This window comes from Urocitellus parryii, chromosome 2, assembly GCF_045843805.1.
Source record: "Urocitellus parryii isolate mUroPar1 chromosome 2, mUroPar1.hap1, whole genome shotgun sequence".
In the NCBI taxonomy this organism is placed as follows: Eukaryota; Metazoa; Chordata; class Mammalia; order Rodentia; family Sciuridae; genus Urocitellus; species Urocitellus parryii.
Window position 1 is genome coordinate 56778126 of NC_135532.1, and position 13242 is coordinate 56791367.

Sequence of the window (13242 nt, forward strand, 5' to 3'; positions counted from 1 at the left end):
GGGCATGTCATTCTTTAGAAAATTACATATTATTCCTTAAAAATGTATTTATCTCTTTTTTTAAATAAATGGAGAGTTTAAAGTATTGCCAACAAATACTTCATCGTTATTTGAACCTTTAACAAATTTGTTGAAAGATATAAATTATTTTTTAATTTTTTTTGGAATTCATAATTGTTATAGCTATTTCTTAGAAATGGATGTATGTATATATAAAATTCAAAATATCTTTATTGGGTAACTACTTTGGGATAAGAGATGCACTGTGGTTTCTTACAAATATCCTTTTACTTAAAATCTCAACAAACATTGCAAAATGATAGTTAGTATGACAGCATTGTGAGATTATAATAATTCATTCAGGTCAAGTAATTATCAGTGTCTTTTTCACCCTCACAGAAGATATTTTGTGTGATATTTTCACTGTAAGGAACCAAATGCTTTACAATATAGAGTAGTTGACCAAAATATGCTACTTTTTAGGTTTTAATAACCCTGTTTTCTTCTGTCCTGATAATGATATTTTATTAACAATATAAAGGTGATGTTCAGTAAAGGGTCTTCATATCCTAAAAATTGATATTTGAACACAAGCATGAACTGGAATACATTTCACTTCAATTAGTGGAGCATTACAAGGTACACACCTCTGTGATCTTAAGATCATCTTTGTGAAAATATAGATGTGAAAACCAACATAAGGCACTAATAAGTTAATTGGATTATTTGAGATATATAACTTAATTTTTTCATAAAAGAATACAAAATACTGGATAAATTTAAGAGTGAGTTAAAGAGATGAGTATTGAATAACTGAGTGGTAACTGTAGGCTGGTAGGTCATGGCTGAAGGAGGTGGGTCATTGATGGTATGCCTTTGGGGTATATATTTGTTGAGCTGAGCTTAATTGCTGTCTGCTTCTTGATCATGATGTGAACTGCTTCCATCTGCAACATTTTTCTGCTGTTGGAAGAGCCCTGAAGTATGGATCTGGTCATCTCTGGACTGACACCTCTGAAACTCTGAGCCCCCAAATAAACTTTTCTTCCTAAAATTTTTCTTGCTAGGTATTTTAGTATTGCTAGATATTTTAGTCACAGCAGCAGAAAAGCTGACTAAAACAATATTTGTATTGTTACGATACTGAGGTTATTCTTTCCTTTCCTCTAGCTCATGGAAATTAGAGATTAATATTCAATAAATAGTCCTTTGTAAGCTTTTGAAAGAAAGATATCTTAAAATTTATAGTGTATTCTGTTGGCATTCATCATTGTCATCCAATGGTCTTAAAGTTGTGGCTAAATTATATGAAGCTGCTTTAAGAAAAAATAGCCCATACATTTTCAAAAGTATTGTGACATAAGTATGTAATAGATTATAATAGAAAACATATATTATCTATATTCTTTATGGTCAATAATATTTTAAAGGCAGTACAAATATATTCATTAAAAGAAAAAAGTAAATTCTTCACTTTCTTGGCAAAATCACATAATTCTTCAAATTATTGAAATTTTAATTTTGTATATAAGTGTCTACATTTTTATTTTGAAGATATTTCATTGCATCAATTTTAAGAACAATTTCATACGTATTAGAATTTTTTCCCTTCATTCATTTCTGGTTATGTTCTTATATACTGCACACACAGTTGTAAGTATCTTCAGAAACATAGTAGCAAGTATTGGGAACAATATGTTTTCAAACATTTCCATCACTTTATGTATAATAAAAACTGGGTTCTGGGGAGAATTCTGTTTCAATGAATGCTAATAAAGTTTGTTACAAGGGTATGTTATTTTGTTGATGATATAAAAGAAATTCTGTACTTAGCATTTTATGCTGAACATAAAATTCAAGTAAAGATATATTTCATACAGCTTTATTTTCAAAGTTATTAATAAATTATGAACTGTGGTTTGAAGACAGATTTGATCCACAATTGTTTCTCTGATTTAATTGTTTCTTTTGATATAGTTGTATATGTTTTCATTTTCTCTTATGCATTTATGTGGGACCTGCAGAGTTTTAGCTAATATTAAATATAAATTACATATATTTTTTAATTCTTCACTCACCAAAAATAAAAATTTACTTCATTTTTCTATTTCTCTTAGATTTTTAAATATTTTCATGTAACAAGATAATATTTTCTAAGTGATTTAATAAGTGACTAAGTGGTAGTGAAGATTGATGAGGAGGAACAATAAGTAACTTTTCACTCTTTACTGGAACATTTACTTTAGCATGCCAGATTCACCCATTGAATCCTTCATTAAAAATAATCTGGAAAACAATAAATAAAATCATTCTTACTAGCTGATCTTTTGATTCCATCCATGTCCCTGCTTCACCTAAACACAAGTCCACTGAAAGTGATAGCTAGACTTACAATTTCTCCTACATCCAAACCAAAGTGCATCCCTTAGAATGCAGTTACTGAAAACTCCCGCAAAAAATCTGCCTTTGAAGGCTGGGGTTGTGGCTCAGTGGTAAGGTGCTCACTTGCCATGTGGTTCGATCCTCAGCACCATATACAAATAAATAAAATAAAGGTATTGTGTCCAACTACACTAAAAAATGAATGAATGAATGCATATTAAAAAACAATCTGCCTTTGAAATGAGATAATGTGACAGCTTCTAGTATTAGTTTGTAACATAGATGTGAACATCAGCAAGAAGGAAGAATAAGAATTTCCAGGTACTAACTTCCACCCCATCAAAAAAATATCCATTCCAACAGCCCACAACATGCACAGATATTTCCACAAGAGCCAAGGAAAACAGTTGGCATATTAGAGAACCTGTAAGTGGCACAGAAATAAAAGACACCTTGAGAAGGGTAGGAAGGAATCCTCTACATTCTACCCATGTCTCACCTTTCCCAACCACCAGCAACAAAGTATGGAGAGTGATACCCTCTTCTGGAGGTTAAAAAGAGACTAGTGAGCACTGGATTTTGCTTTGGAGTCTAATATCAGGCCTGTTCCAATAAAACCCAATGAAGAGCAGGTCCCCATGGCTCCAGAATCCAGGAAAAGGAAAAAATCTCCTCCTGATATTAGAAATTCGTCTTTCCCTTTTTTCTTCCTTACTCTAAATACGTATTATAATTTTATTTATTTTACAAGAAGAAAAACAATTTACATTTTGCTGATTTTTCCCTGTTGATATACCATTTTAAAATTCATTTTTCTCTCCTAATTTTTTTTATTATTTTTTCCTCCACTTCCAAACGTTTATATATTTTTTCCACTTCTTTCTTTTCATGGATATTTAGTTTATTGATTTTAGATTTTTTTCTTTTTAATATATGCACACAGTGTTATATATTTCTTTCACATTTTACACAAGGTCCCAAATATTTTCATAATAGTGTTTTCATTTTGTACAGAATATTTTTAAATTTCTTGAAATATCTTCTGTGATACATGTGTTATTTAGATTTGAGTTGATTCTTCAAACATGTGATAATTTTCTCTATATGTTTCCACTTCTGATATCTATTTCCACTTTACTGAGAGACATATTCTTATTAGGTGTAATCTTTAAACTTGAAAGGTATGTTTTATATCCAAAAAGTTTTATATATAATGGTTAATATTTTATTTGAGGTTGAGTGGAATATGTATTCTACCAATGTTGGGTAAAGGATCTCATAAACACCAATTAGGTCAAGTTAATGATTAGTGCTAGTAGGCAGAATATAGGTAAGCATACAGGTGAACTGGTAATGCTTACTGATATTCTACATATTATATGAGCTGGCTACCAATTAAGAAGTGTTAAAATCTTCAACTAGAGTATAATAGTGGACGTACATATTCCATCCTGCAGTTCTATCATTATTGTGCACATATATAATGACCTATATTGTTAGCCACAAACACACATACACATTTTAAATCCTTTCTACTTTTCAAATTTCTTTGGACTTATTTTACAAATATTGATTAAAAAATAATACATTGGAAAAAATATTAAAACTCCATTTAAAAATAATGTCACAAACTTTTAGAAGTCAATAATATCTATGACCACAAACCTATTTGTGATTTTCAGGATAGACCATAGGTAATCACAGGTCTCTACCTTGCTGGCCTTAGAGGGATTACTATCCTCCACACTGCAGAAAGGTTGCATAGCCAGTCCATTGTGTACTTGGTGGGGACAAGTAGTCAAAAACTTATATCTTCATTCATGCATTCAGTGTGCATACCACAGTGATGACATCTGACATTTTCTGGCTTCTTCTTCTTTTTTTTTATTTTTGGCTTTTTATATTTTCCTTCTTATGCATTTTTTTTTCTTTGGTGGTGCTAGGGATTAGAACCGAGGGCCTTGTGCATGCAAGGCAAGCACTCTACCAACTGAGCTATATCCCTAGCACCTTATGCACTTCTTGATAATACATCTGCACTTATATGTGCTCTGTATACTTTAACACTACCTCTGCATTATATAGAATGACATATAACACCCTTGCTGTAAATTCTTTCATAATATTTATATTTTAGGTGATCATCACACTGAAATTCTTTCATCTTTCTATTTAAGATTCCACATGCATAATACTCTTATTATAATTTCATCATGATAATACAAATATTGTTTTAGTCAGCTTTTCTGCTGCTGTGACTAAAATATCTAGCAATACTAAAATACCTAGCAAGAAAAATTTTAGGAAGAAAAGTTTATTTGGGGGCTCAGAGTTTCAGAGGTGTCAGTCCAGAGATGACCAGATCCATACTTCAGGGCTCTTCCAACAGCAGAAAAATGTTGCAGATGGAAGCAGTTCACATCATGATCAAGAAGCAGACAGCAATTAAGCTCAGCTCAACAAATATATACCCCAAAGGCATACCATCAGTGACCCACCTCCTTCAGCCATGACCTACCAGCCTACAGTTACCACTCAGTTAATCTCATCTGGAGATTAATTTACTAATTAGGTTAAGGCTCTCATAACCCAATCAGTTTGCATCTAAACCTTCTTGCATTATCTCACACAGGAGCTTTTTGGGAATACCAAGTTTCTCAACCATAACAGACATGGTAATATGTTCCAAAACAATTTTAACTAGACTTTTTCTTCAGTCAATAAATAGCCTTTTCTTTTTGATTTATTTCTGCTTCAATATGTTTCACGCTTTCTGAATTGTAATTTTTGCTGAATATATTTGTTGACTTAAAAAGAATAGATTCTTAATATCTTTATTAGACCTAATGACAATTTCATCTTTTATTTATAGTGTGTGTGTGTGTGTGTGTGTAATTTTATTAGGTGCATGATTTTCTTTTGTGCTATGTCCCCCCCCTTTTTCCCCTTCTTTGACCTATTCTTTTTATGATCACCAATGCTTCTAATTAATAATGTTATATTATATGGCAGTTATTTAAAATTCTTCTTCCTTTGATAACTCTATTCCAAGTCCTGGTTTCCATTACCAGATAATTTTGTTCTGTAACACTGAAATTTTACTATATCCTATATTAGAGTAGACACTTACTTTCTTGGATTAAAAACAGCTACTGGTTGCTTCACAGTAAAACTCAATCTCTGTAGTCTAATTAAAACAAAACAAAACAACACAAAAACCTCACTTAGTTCATCAAAGGAAGCCTATGTATGCCCCAGTCCGGCTGCAGCAAAATAACCGGGGGGTGACGAACAACTTTTGTAGGTTGATACAGCTGGAGTGGGAGCCATTTATTGTAAGACAGGAGGGGTATATATACATTCCACACAGCTTATCTTAATAACATAAACTAGATACAGCAGTCAACCAATAAGGAATCTCCACACTTAATGGCTTGTTGGCGTTACTTCACAAACTGCTCCCTCTGCAAAATGCCAGGCGCCATCTTGACTTGTTTAAAGCCTCTAACATATGTAACCTATTACAAATATATATGACTGCTGATAAAATTAAAACACAGTTGTTGCTTTTCCTTGTGCCCATTTATCATTTATACAGAGGAAGGCTATCCTCTTTTCCTGGGTAAGATATTGACAGGTTCCGTAGCTACTAATTCTTAATTAACAGATGTAATTATTCCCTTGTTCATAAAAAAATGCTCTTGGACTTCACTAGATGCATTATAGAAAGTGTAAGTCAGAACACTAACTTTTATTCAATAAGAGATATTGAATAAAAGTATCTTTTTTCCTATCATTAGTTAGCTTTATATTGGAACACAGCAGATGGAAAGGTCTCTCTCTAGCTTCCTGTCCCAATTGCACTTTCTCTTACCTTTCTGATGGCAGTGACAAAAGCTTTAGAATTCTAGAACTGGTTTTTGAGGGCAAGGGGCAATAACATTGGCATTAACTAACTGTTTACTTTTTATTCCTTTTAGATAATCAAGTTGCTTAGTTTTCTTTAGCAAATCTCTTCTATGGACTCTAAGAAGCTTCCATGATGCTCTTTTTTCTTGCAGTTCTCCTGGCCGCCAATATCCCCAACAGATGCATTTTATTCCTGAAGACAATTTGCAACTGCATAATTGACCCATATCTAGCTTTTTAAAAATGTTTTCCACACTTATATGATACAAATATCAAAATAAACCCTTGTATTTCTCTTTTTTTTCCTGAATCCCATTCTTACCACAACATTAATTTATGCCATTTGCTGTTGTAAGACCTTGGAATGTACACAATTCAGAATAAGCAAAAGCACTCTTATTGATACCTCTTCTTTTCTTTTCTAGTCACCTGGACTGTTATCATTCTCTTGACCCTAGGGATACTCCTCCTTAAACTCTTTCTGTACATCATAATTCTGCCACGATGTTTGAGGTGGTGCATAGTGATATCTGGGAGTGTTAATAAAAAAGCACTGTTTATAAAAAAGCACATGATTTCTCCAAATGTTTAATGATAAAACATTCAATGGATATTTTTACTCCTTGCCCAAGCTCTACCCATTTTCCGGGAAGAATCTAATTCATTAGAAACATTCATATTCATTCACAATTATCACATTTTTTAAGTTTATAAAGCTATATAGTACCTGGATATATCATGTAATAAATCTATAAACTTTTTTATTGTATGAATGTATCATCTAGATTATTTGTTCCTTTAGAGCAGGGAACTTGTTTTGTATTTTGTATTATCCTAAATTTTCTATACATAGTAAAAAAATGTATTATTAAAAATGATGATAGATGCTTAGACATTTTTATAGGTATATGTATATATATATATATATATATATATATATATATATATACACACACACACACACACACAGACACAACTGTATGTACATATATACACACACATAACTGTCTATATATATACACATACCTGCCTATATATGTATATATACACATAAATATGGCCAACAAATGTAATCATTCCATATATTCTAAGTAAAATATTTTTGATTGCATTACAAAATTAATGAATTTTAGGTAAAACTCTTATTCACTGTCTCTTGTGAGTTTGGACTTTTTCTGAATTCTTGAACAAATGTTATATTTCTTAGTGCTTTTTAAAATTACATGCATAATACATACTTAATAAATATTTCTCTGTTGTTGAAAAATTTTGGTTATAAAGATGATATCCATAGTATATAAAATTAATGAATATAATCATAAATATGATTGTATTATCATTGCAAAAGCTAATTTTTTGACATTTATATTCATTAGTATTAGTATGAAATGCTGAAATTTAGACCATGTGTATTTGTAAAGATGTTAATACTGTTTTGCAGTCTACATAGAATTTCAACAAGTATTACTCTATTATTTTTTCCCAATCTTGTTTAAATCAATAAAGCAGTTAGCAAGATTTCAGCACATCCTGTAAATATATATTTTGTTGAATTTTTTTTTTAGTTTTAGTAAAATATGAAATACAAAATATATTTATATTTCCATCAAATTCTGTGGTAGACATGATGGTAGTACTTGAAGTAAGCAAAATACTAATGATAAACATTTTAAGTTGGCTAGTGAAGAGGAGCAGACCCTGAGGAAGTTTGTATGAGTGAAAATAGGGCAATGCAGGCTTTTACTGAATATTTTATTTTTCAAGAATTTTCCAGTTGATAGTTATGCAAACATACCTTTAAGCATTCCCAGGGAACCCCATTCAATATGTTTGCTATTCTACAAATTTTATCATCTTACCTACATTGCTTTCAGAATGCTAAAAATGGGCTTTTCATTAGAATAAGATATATTCTATTTTATCAAAATTATACTGGATGTATAATTTAACTTTCTTCCTTATATGAAATGTTGATCCATTAAAATCTTTTCAAACAAGAGAGAGTTACTAGGTCTTACTTGCTTGAGTTTCTGATTTTCTTCTCTATAATCAGTAGTCAGGCTTTTCAAAAGTTATAGCTGTTTTTTCTTTAAAAAATTATAATAAATAGAAAATTTTAAACGGAGAAGAGAGGTTTCAGAATTTGGAAATGCACTTAGTGCATATAGTTCATTAGGACATGTCACTGCTCCATACTGCACTGCTGCCTTTGACTCACTCACAAGGGCCAGTCAAGTTTAAAGACTCTTGGGCTCTTGGAAACAACCAAAGCAATGTTTGCTTAACAATTACATTATCTGAAATAATAGCATAAGTTTAAACTTTCGTGGTGCATTTATGCAGCTTTTTAGGTATTAAAATACATATGGGGACTGTTAGTATTTCATAAGTCTTTCACACTTTCTAATGTCATGGTTGTATTTGGTAAATTAGTTTATGTGCTGACAATTTTACATTTGTTGCTGTGAATGGCAATTTGCTGTTGTCCAATCTGTAAAGGTCAGTTCTTTATTAAATATGAAATTGATACTGGCTTCATGAAGCTTTATCTTCTATTTGATGGCTTGTATTAAATAGGTGATATGTTCACACTGGTTCATGTAATATATTTATACAGTGTTAGTTCTAACTTTGGTCTTACATATAGTAGCAAGACTTTGTTGGTTAGAGTATTCTGCTTTTTAAATTATTTATTGACTCAATAGCACAGGCTATTTCCACCAAGCCAAATGTTCACATGCAGTAACAAATGAAACACCATAATCTTAACAAGATTATTAAAATAAAGAGTCATCAGAGAAATTAAAATTATCTGCTTTAATTATGAGATTATATCCCCATTAACTCCTCCACATGAAAAGTGGGAATTAGGAAATAGGAGAAGAGAATCCATAGATGGCAATTAAAACTCCAGAGAAAATTAAAGGGAGAATAGGGGGAAAAATCCAACATAGATTCAGATAGTTCAGGTAATTTATTTGGTAGCATTTATTTCTTGTAGAGTACAATTTCCAAACTATAAATACAGGATACATACTATTGTGGTTTTGTATACAGGCAGCACTGAAAGCTACTAACTTAAAAGAAGACCCTTATTTAAATACGCCTAGAGCTGTGAATTAATTATGGTGTAAATAAGTTATTAGAACAATATTGTCACTGATGCATTATTTATGGATAGCTGTTGAAAAGTTTGTAACAGCAAAAGTACTGAAGTGACATTTCCAAAAACATTAACATGAAAATGAGGAGAATTTGAAGAGAAAAAATTATTCAATGTGCAACCTCTTACTAAGATAGTTTTCAATAATGTATACAGCCACTACATTTTTTTATTTCTAATATACACATGTAATATTCATAGGCCTGCTCTAAAGCTTTCTTCAAATTAAGTTTGCATGTATAAATGAAAATATAGACATCCAGTGACAGTAAAATTTATATGATAACAAAATTATATCCAGACATTGTTACCACTTGCACAATAAATACACCAAGAACAAAATATCCTTCAAAGTTGTTATAGACCATACAAGTTTTACAATGAATACTTAATACTTTCTTACTGTGATATTAATATTTTATGTTTTAGATACACCAATATAATTATATTAAATTTTAGGTGGTCTGTACCTTTTGAAAATTAAATAAAAGAGAAAACAAGGGAACACATTATATTCAGTGAAGCATGTTATTAAATTTCAATATAGCAGCAATCTCACTTGTTTATATTGTAAAAAAAGGGATAACATTATGCTATTGCATGAAAAGATCTTACAGAAATTAGCTTCTGATAAGAGATTGTACAGAAACAATTCTTTAAGTAATTCTGATGAAAACACTACCTACAGGCATAATGGTTCAAAGTTAGGGCATATGAGAATAAAAAATAGTTTTTAACATATTTTTTGTGTATCCAATTTCAAATCTTCAATGGTCAAACCAAAATCTTGAATTATCCATTATGCATGCTGTGTATATTAAGATATACAATCCAATCACTGTTCTGTAGGATCATGCTTAACTCAAGCAACCATGAAACAAAAAATGCTACAGTAGTTTTTATTAATACATGTGGTCATATTGCTATCCACTTCAAAATGTCAGGTGCTTTCCACTATTATCAGGAAATGGGTATATTAAAATCATGAAATTATTAGTGTTTCATTTCAGTTTCATATTTTCAGGCTTTGAAACTCCATCAGTTGATTAACATTTCTGGAAGGCCAAAGCATAAATATTCTTTTAGCTATTTTGACTTTATAGTTTTCAGAAATATCCCTGAGGAATTTACATTTGCTTTTAGTTTCAGGGGATATTACTAGGCAACTGGGATAGAGTCTTTGTTTCTGGATTTATTTGTTTAATTATTTTTATTTTTATTTATTCTTTTTGGTTATACATGACATTAGAATTTATTTTGACATATGCATATACATATTTCAAATGTGTTTTATTCTAATTAAGATTTATTTTGAGGTATATTTCTTAGGTTGTTCTTATAAAAAGATAAGGTGTAGTTTATGCTAACATAATAATGACCTTAAATGAATATTGCTCTTGTTTTTCTATTCCATATCTATTCCTCTTCTCAATTTCGCAAGAGAAAATTCATTTTATTCTGTCATCCTTTATACCTGAACCTTACTCAGAAGCAAAGTGAGTGACTCCATGTCCAGTTCATAGGCAGCTCCTGACTCATCTAAGCAATTATGAGGTTGTCTTCCTGAGACTAATGATGGTTTTAGTCACTGATATTGACTAAGCAGTTGAAAAGTTAGCAGTGGTTTCACAAATTGGGGAAATATTTTCTTAATTTGAAAAAGTGATGAAGGGGATAACAGAAAATGACAAAATCATTTTGGAGCAAGTGAGTCACCACTAAGGTGCCAAAGAGAGTGGGAAGATCCTATGACATCATTGTACCATTGTTATCCACTTGCAACTTCCTCTGACATACCCTATTTGTTATTTGAGAAGATTTGAGTAAAGATATTTAATACAGGTCTATGACCTCTGTTGAGGGAATATAAGGTGTCCCCAAAAGATCCTATGTTCATGCAGGCAATGAAATATTTAGATTAAGAAAACTGTAAGCTAATTAGGGATTTAGTCCACTTGATGGATTAATAATTTGGATTACTAGGTGGTAACTATAGGCAGGTGGGGCATGGTGGAAGTCAAAGGATCACTGGGGCAATGCATTAGGGATTATACATTTTATCCCTGGCTCCTTACCTCCTTACATGCTCTCTCTCTCTCTCCTTCCTAGCTATCATGAAGGAAGTTGGTTTTCTCCCCTTTTATTCTTATGTCATGGTGTGCAGCCTCACCTCAGGCCCAGAGCAATGGATTTGATGGACCATGAACTGAACTTCTGAAAATGTGAACTTAAAATAAGATTTTCCTCCTCTAAGTTATTCTTGTAGGACATTTTTTGTCAAAATGCTGAAAAGCTGATGAACACAACATTCTAATTATTTTAAGTACAAGTAATTGAAAGTCCTTCAATGATAACTCACTCTGAAAAGTGGGATAACTAAGTATATGGCACCTTTGAATTACAGAAGAATAAGTTGCATTTTATATGAGGTATTTCTTACATATTCTTTTCTTTCTGTAACAGCATTTATACTGAATCACTCATTTTAGAATATTTCAAAAATTTTTATTTTTTATATTGAGGTTTATAAGTTTTTTAAACCACTGTAACACTGTTCCTATTTTATTCTGCCAAGTACACTTGCAAGGGCAAAGACTCTTGAAATGATCCCCAAGTTGTGTTCCCTATTAAAGATAATAGAAAATTATTCAAAGTAAAATAATTAATCTAAATGGCATTTTTCAAAATAATCCTTGAAGAAGTGGACCTATAAATCTTTGAAAATGTATCTGGATTTAAAAAAAAGCATAGAAAATGGTATTTAGATATGCTTTATTTGAAAAGAAATAAAATTAATGTAAATTCTTCCAATTTGTGGAGATATAGAGGTGCTTGGTTTGAATTTCTAATTATGGAGGATTCTTTCTCCAAATATTTTCTCTGATAATGATTTACCTTTTAATCTATGTCAACACTTAAGCTTCATAAAGAATGTGCCATTCATTTTCTTTTCACTTGATTCACATAGTTAATTTTAGCACAGATATTCTTAAATAGACACATATGCAATTAACTTTTGAAGCTAAGGTTTGGCCCCCAAATATGAAAAGTCACTTTGAGGAGAGTGCATATAGGCTGTTCTTTAGCCCTGGTCTATGCAAAACTAATCATAAATTTAAAGCAATTTCTTAACAGTCACCTGTGATGTCAGGGAGACTGAGATCTCTAATCTTTCTGCCCTTCCCTTTCTGTTACTAGAACATTATGCTAATTATAACTGTTATTTTTACTGTACAAGCATTTATAATGTGTCAGTTATGTGTAAAACACTGGTTTAGAAAAACAGTGCTGAGGGTGTCAGACCCACTACTTTCTCCTTCTAGTGGAAGATGCATTATTAGTGGGTGACCTTACATCAAGAGAAACATGGACACACTACAAATTTTAGAGCAAGTGACTCGAAGGAGAAATGTTGAGAAGTGTCTTCATGGAGGAGACAACTTTTAAGCTAAATATTAAATAATAGATAGGAAGTGCTAAATGGAGAAGAGGGAAGAAATATCGAGTGAACACAATAGTACAGTCTTACTCATAAGCAATGATACTTCATGAACCTTTATGAACTCTAAGCAAGAAGAAAGACAAAGCCTTGAACAATAGTTTGATTCTAGTCATATTAGTATTTCAAAATGCATGTTTAAAAAATGTAAAATTGACTGGAGATGTGGCTCAGTTGGTAGAGTGCTTGCCTTCCATGCACAAGGTCCTGGGTTCAATCCCCAGCACCACCAAAGGAAAAAAAAATAAATAAAATAAAAAATGTAAAATTGATTTAAATCAATGATTTC

General features: G+C 31.3%; 1 non-coding gene across 1 annotated transcript; it reads left to right on the forward strand.

Annotated features, from left to right (window-relative positions):
• Positions 1 to 13112: 13112 nt before the first annotated feature.
• Positions 13113 to 13185, forward strand: Trnag-ucc (transfer RNA glycine (anticodon UCC)). The gene has a single exon. It is a non-coding gene; the product is annotated as a tRNA-Gly (tRNA).
• The last annotated feature ends 57 nt before the right edge of the window (positions 13186 to 13242 follow it).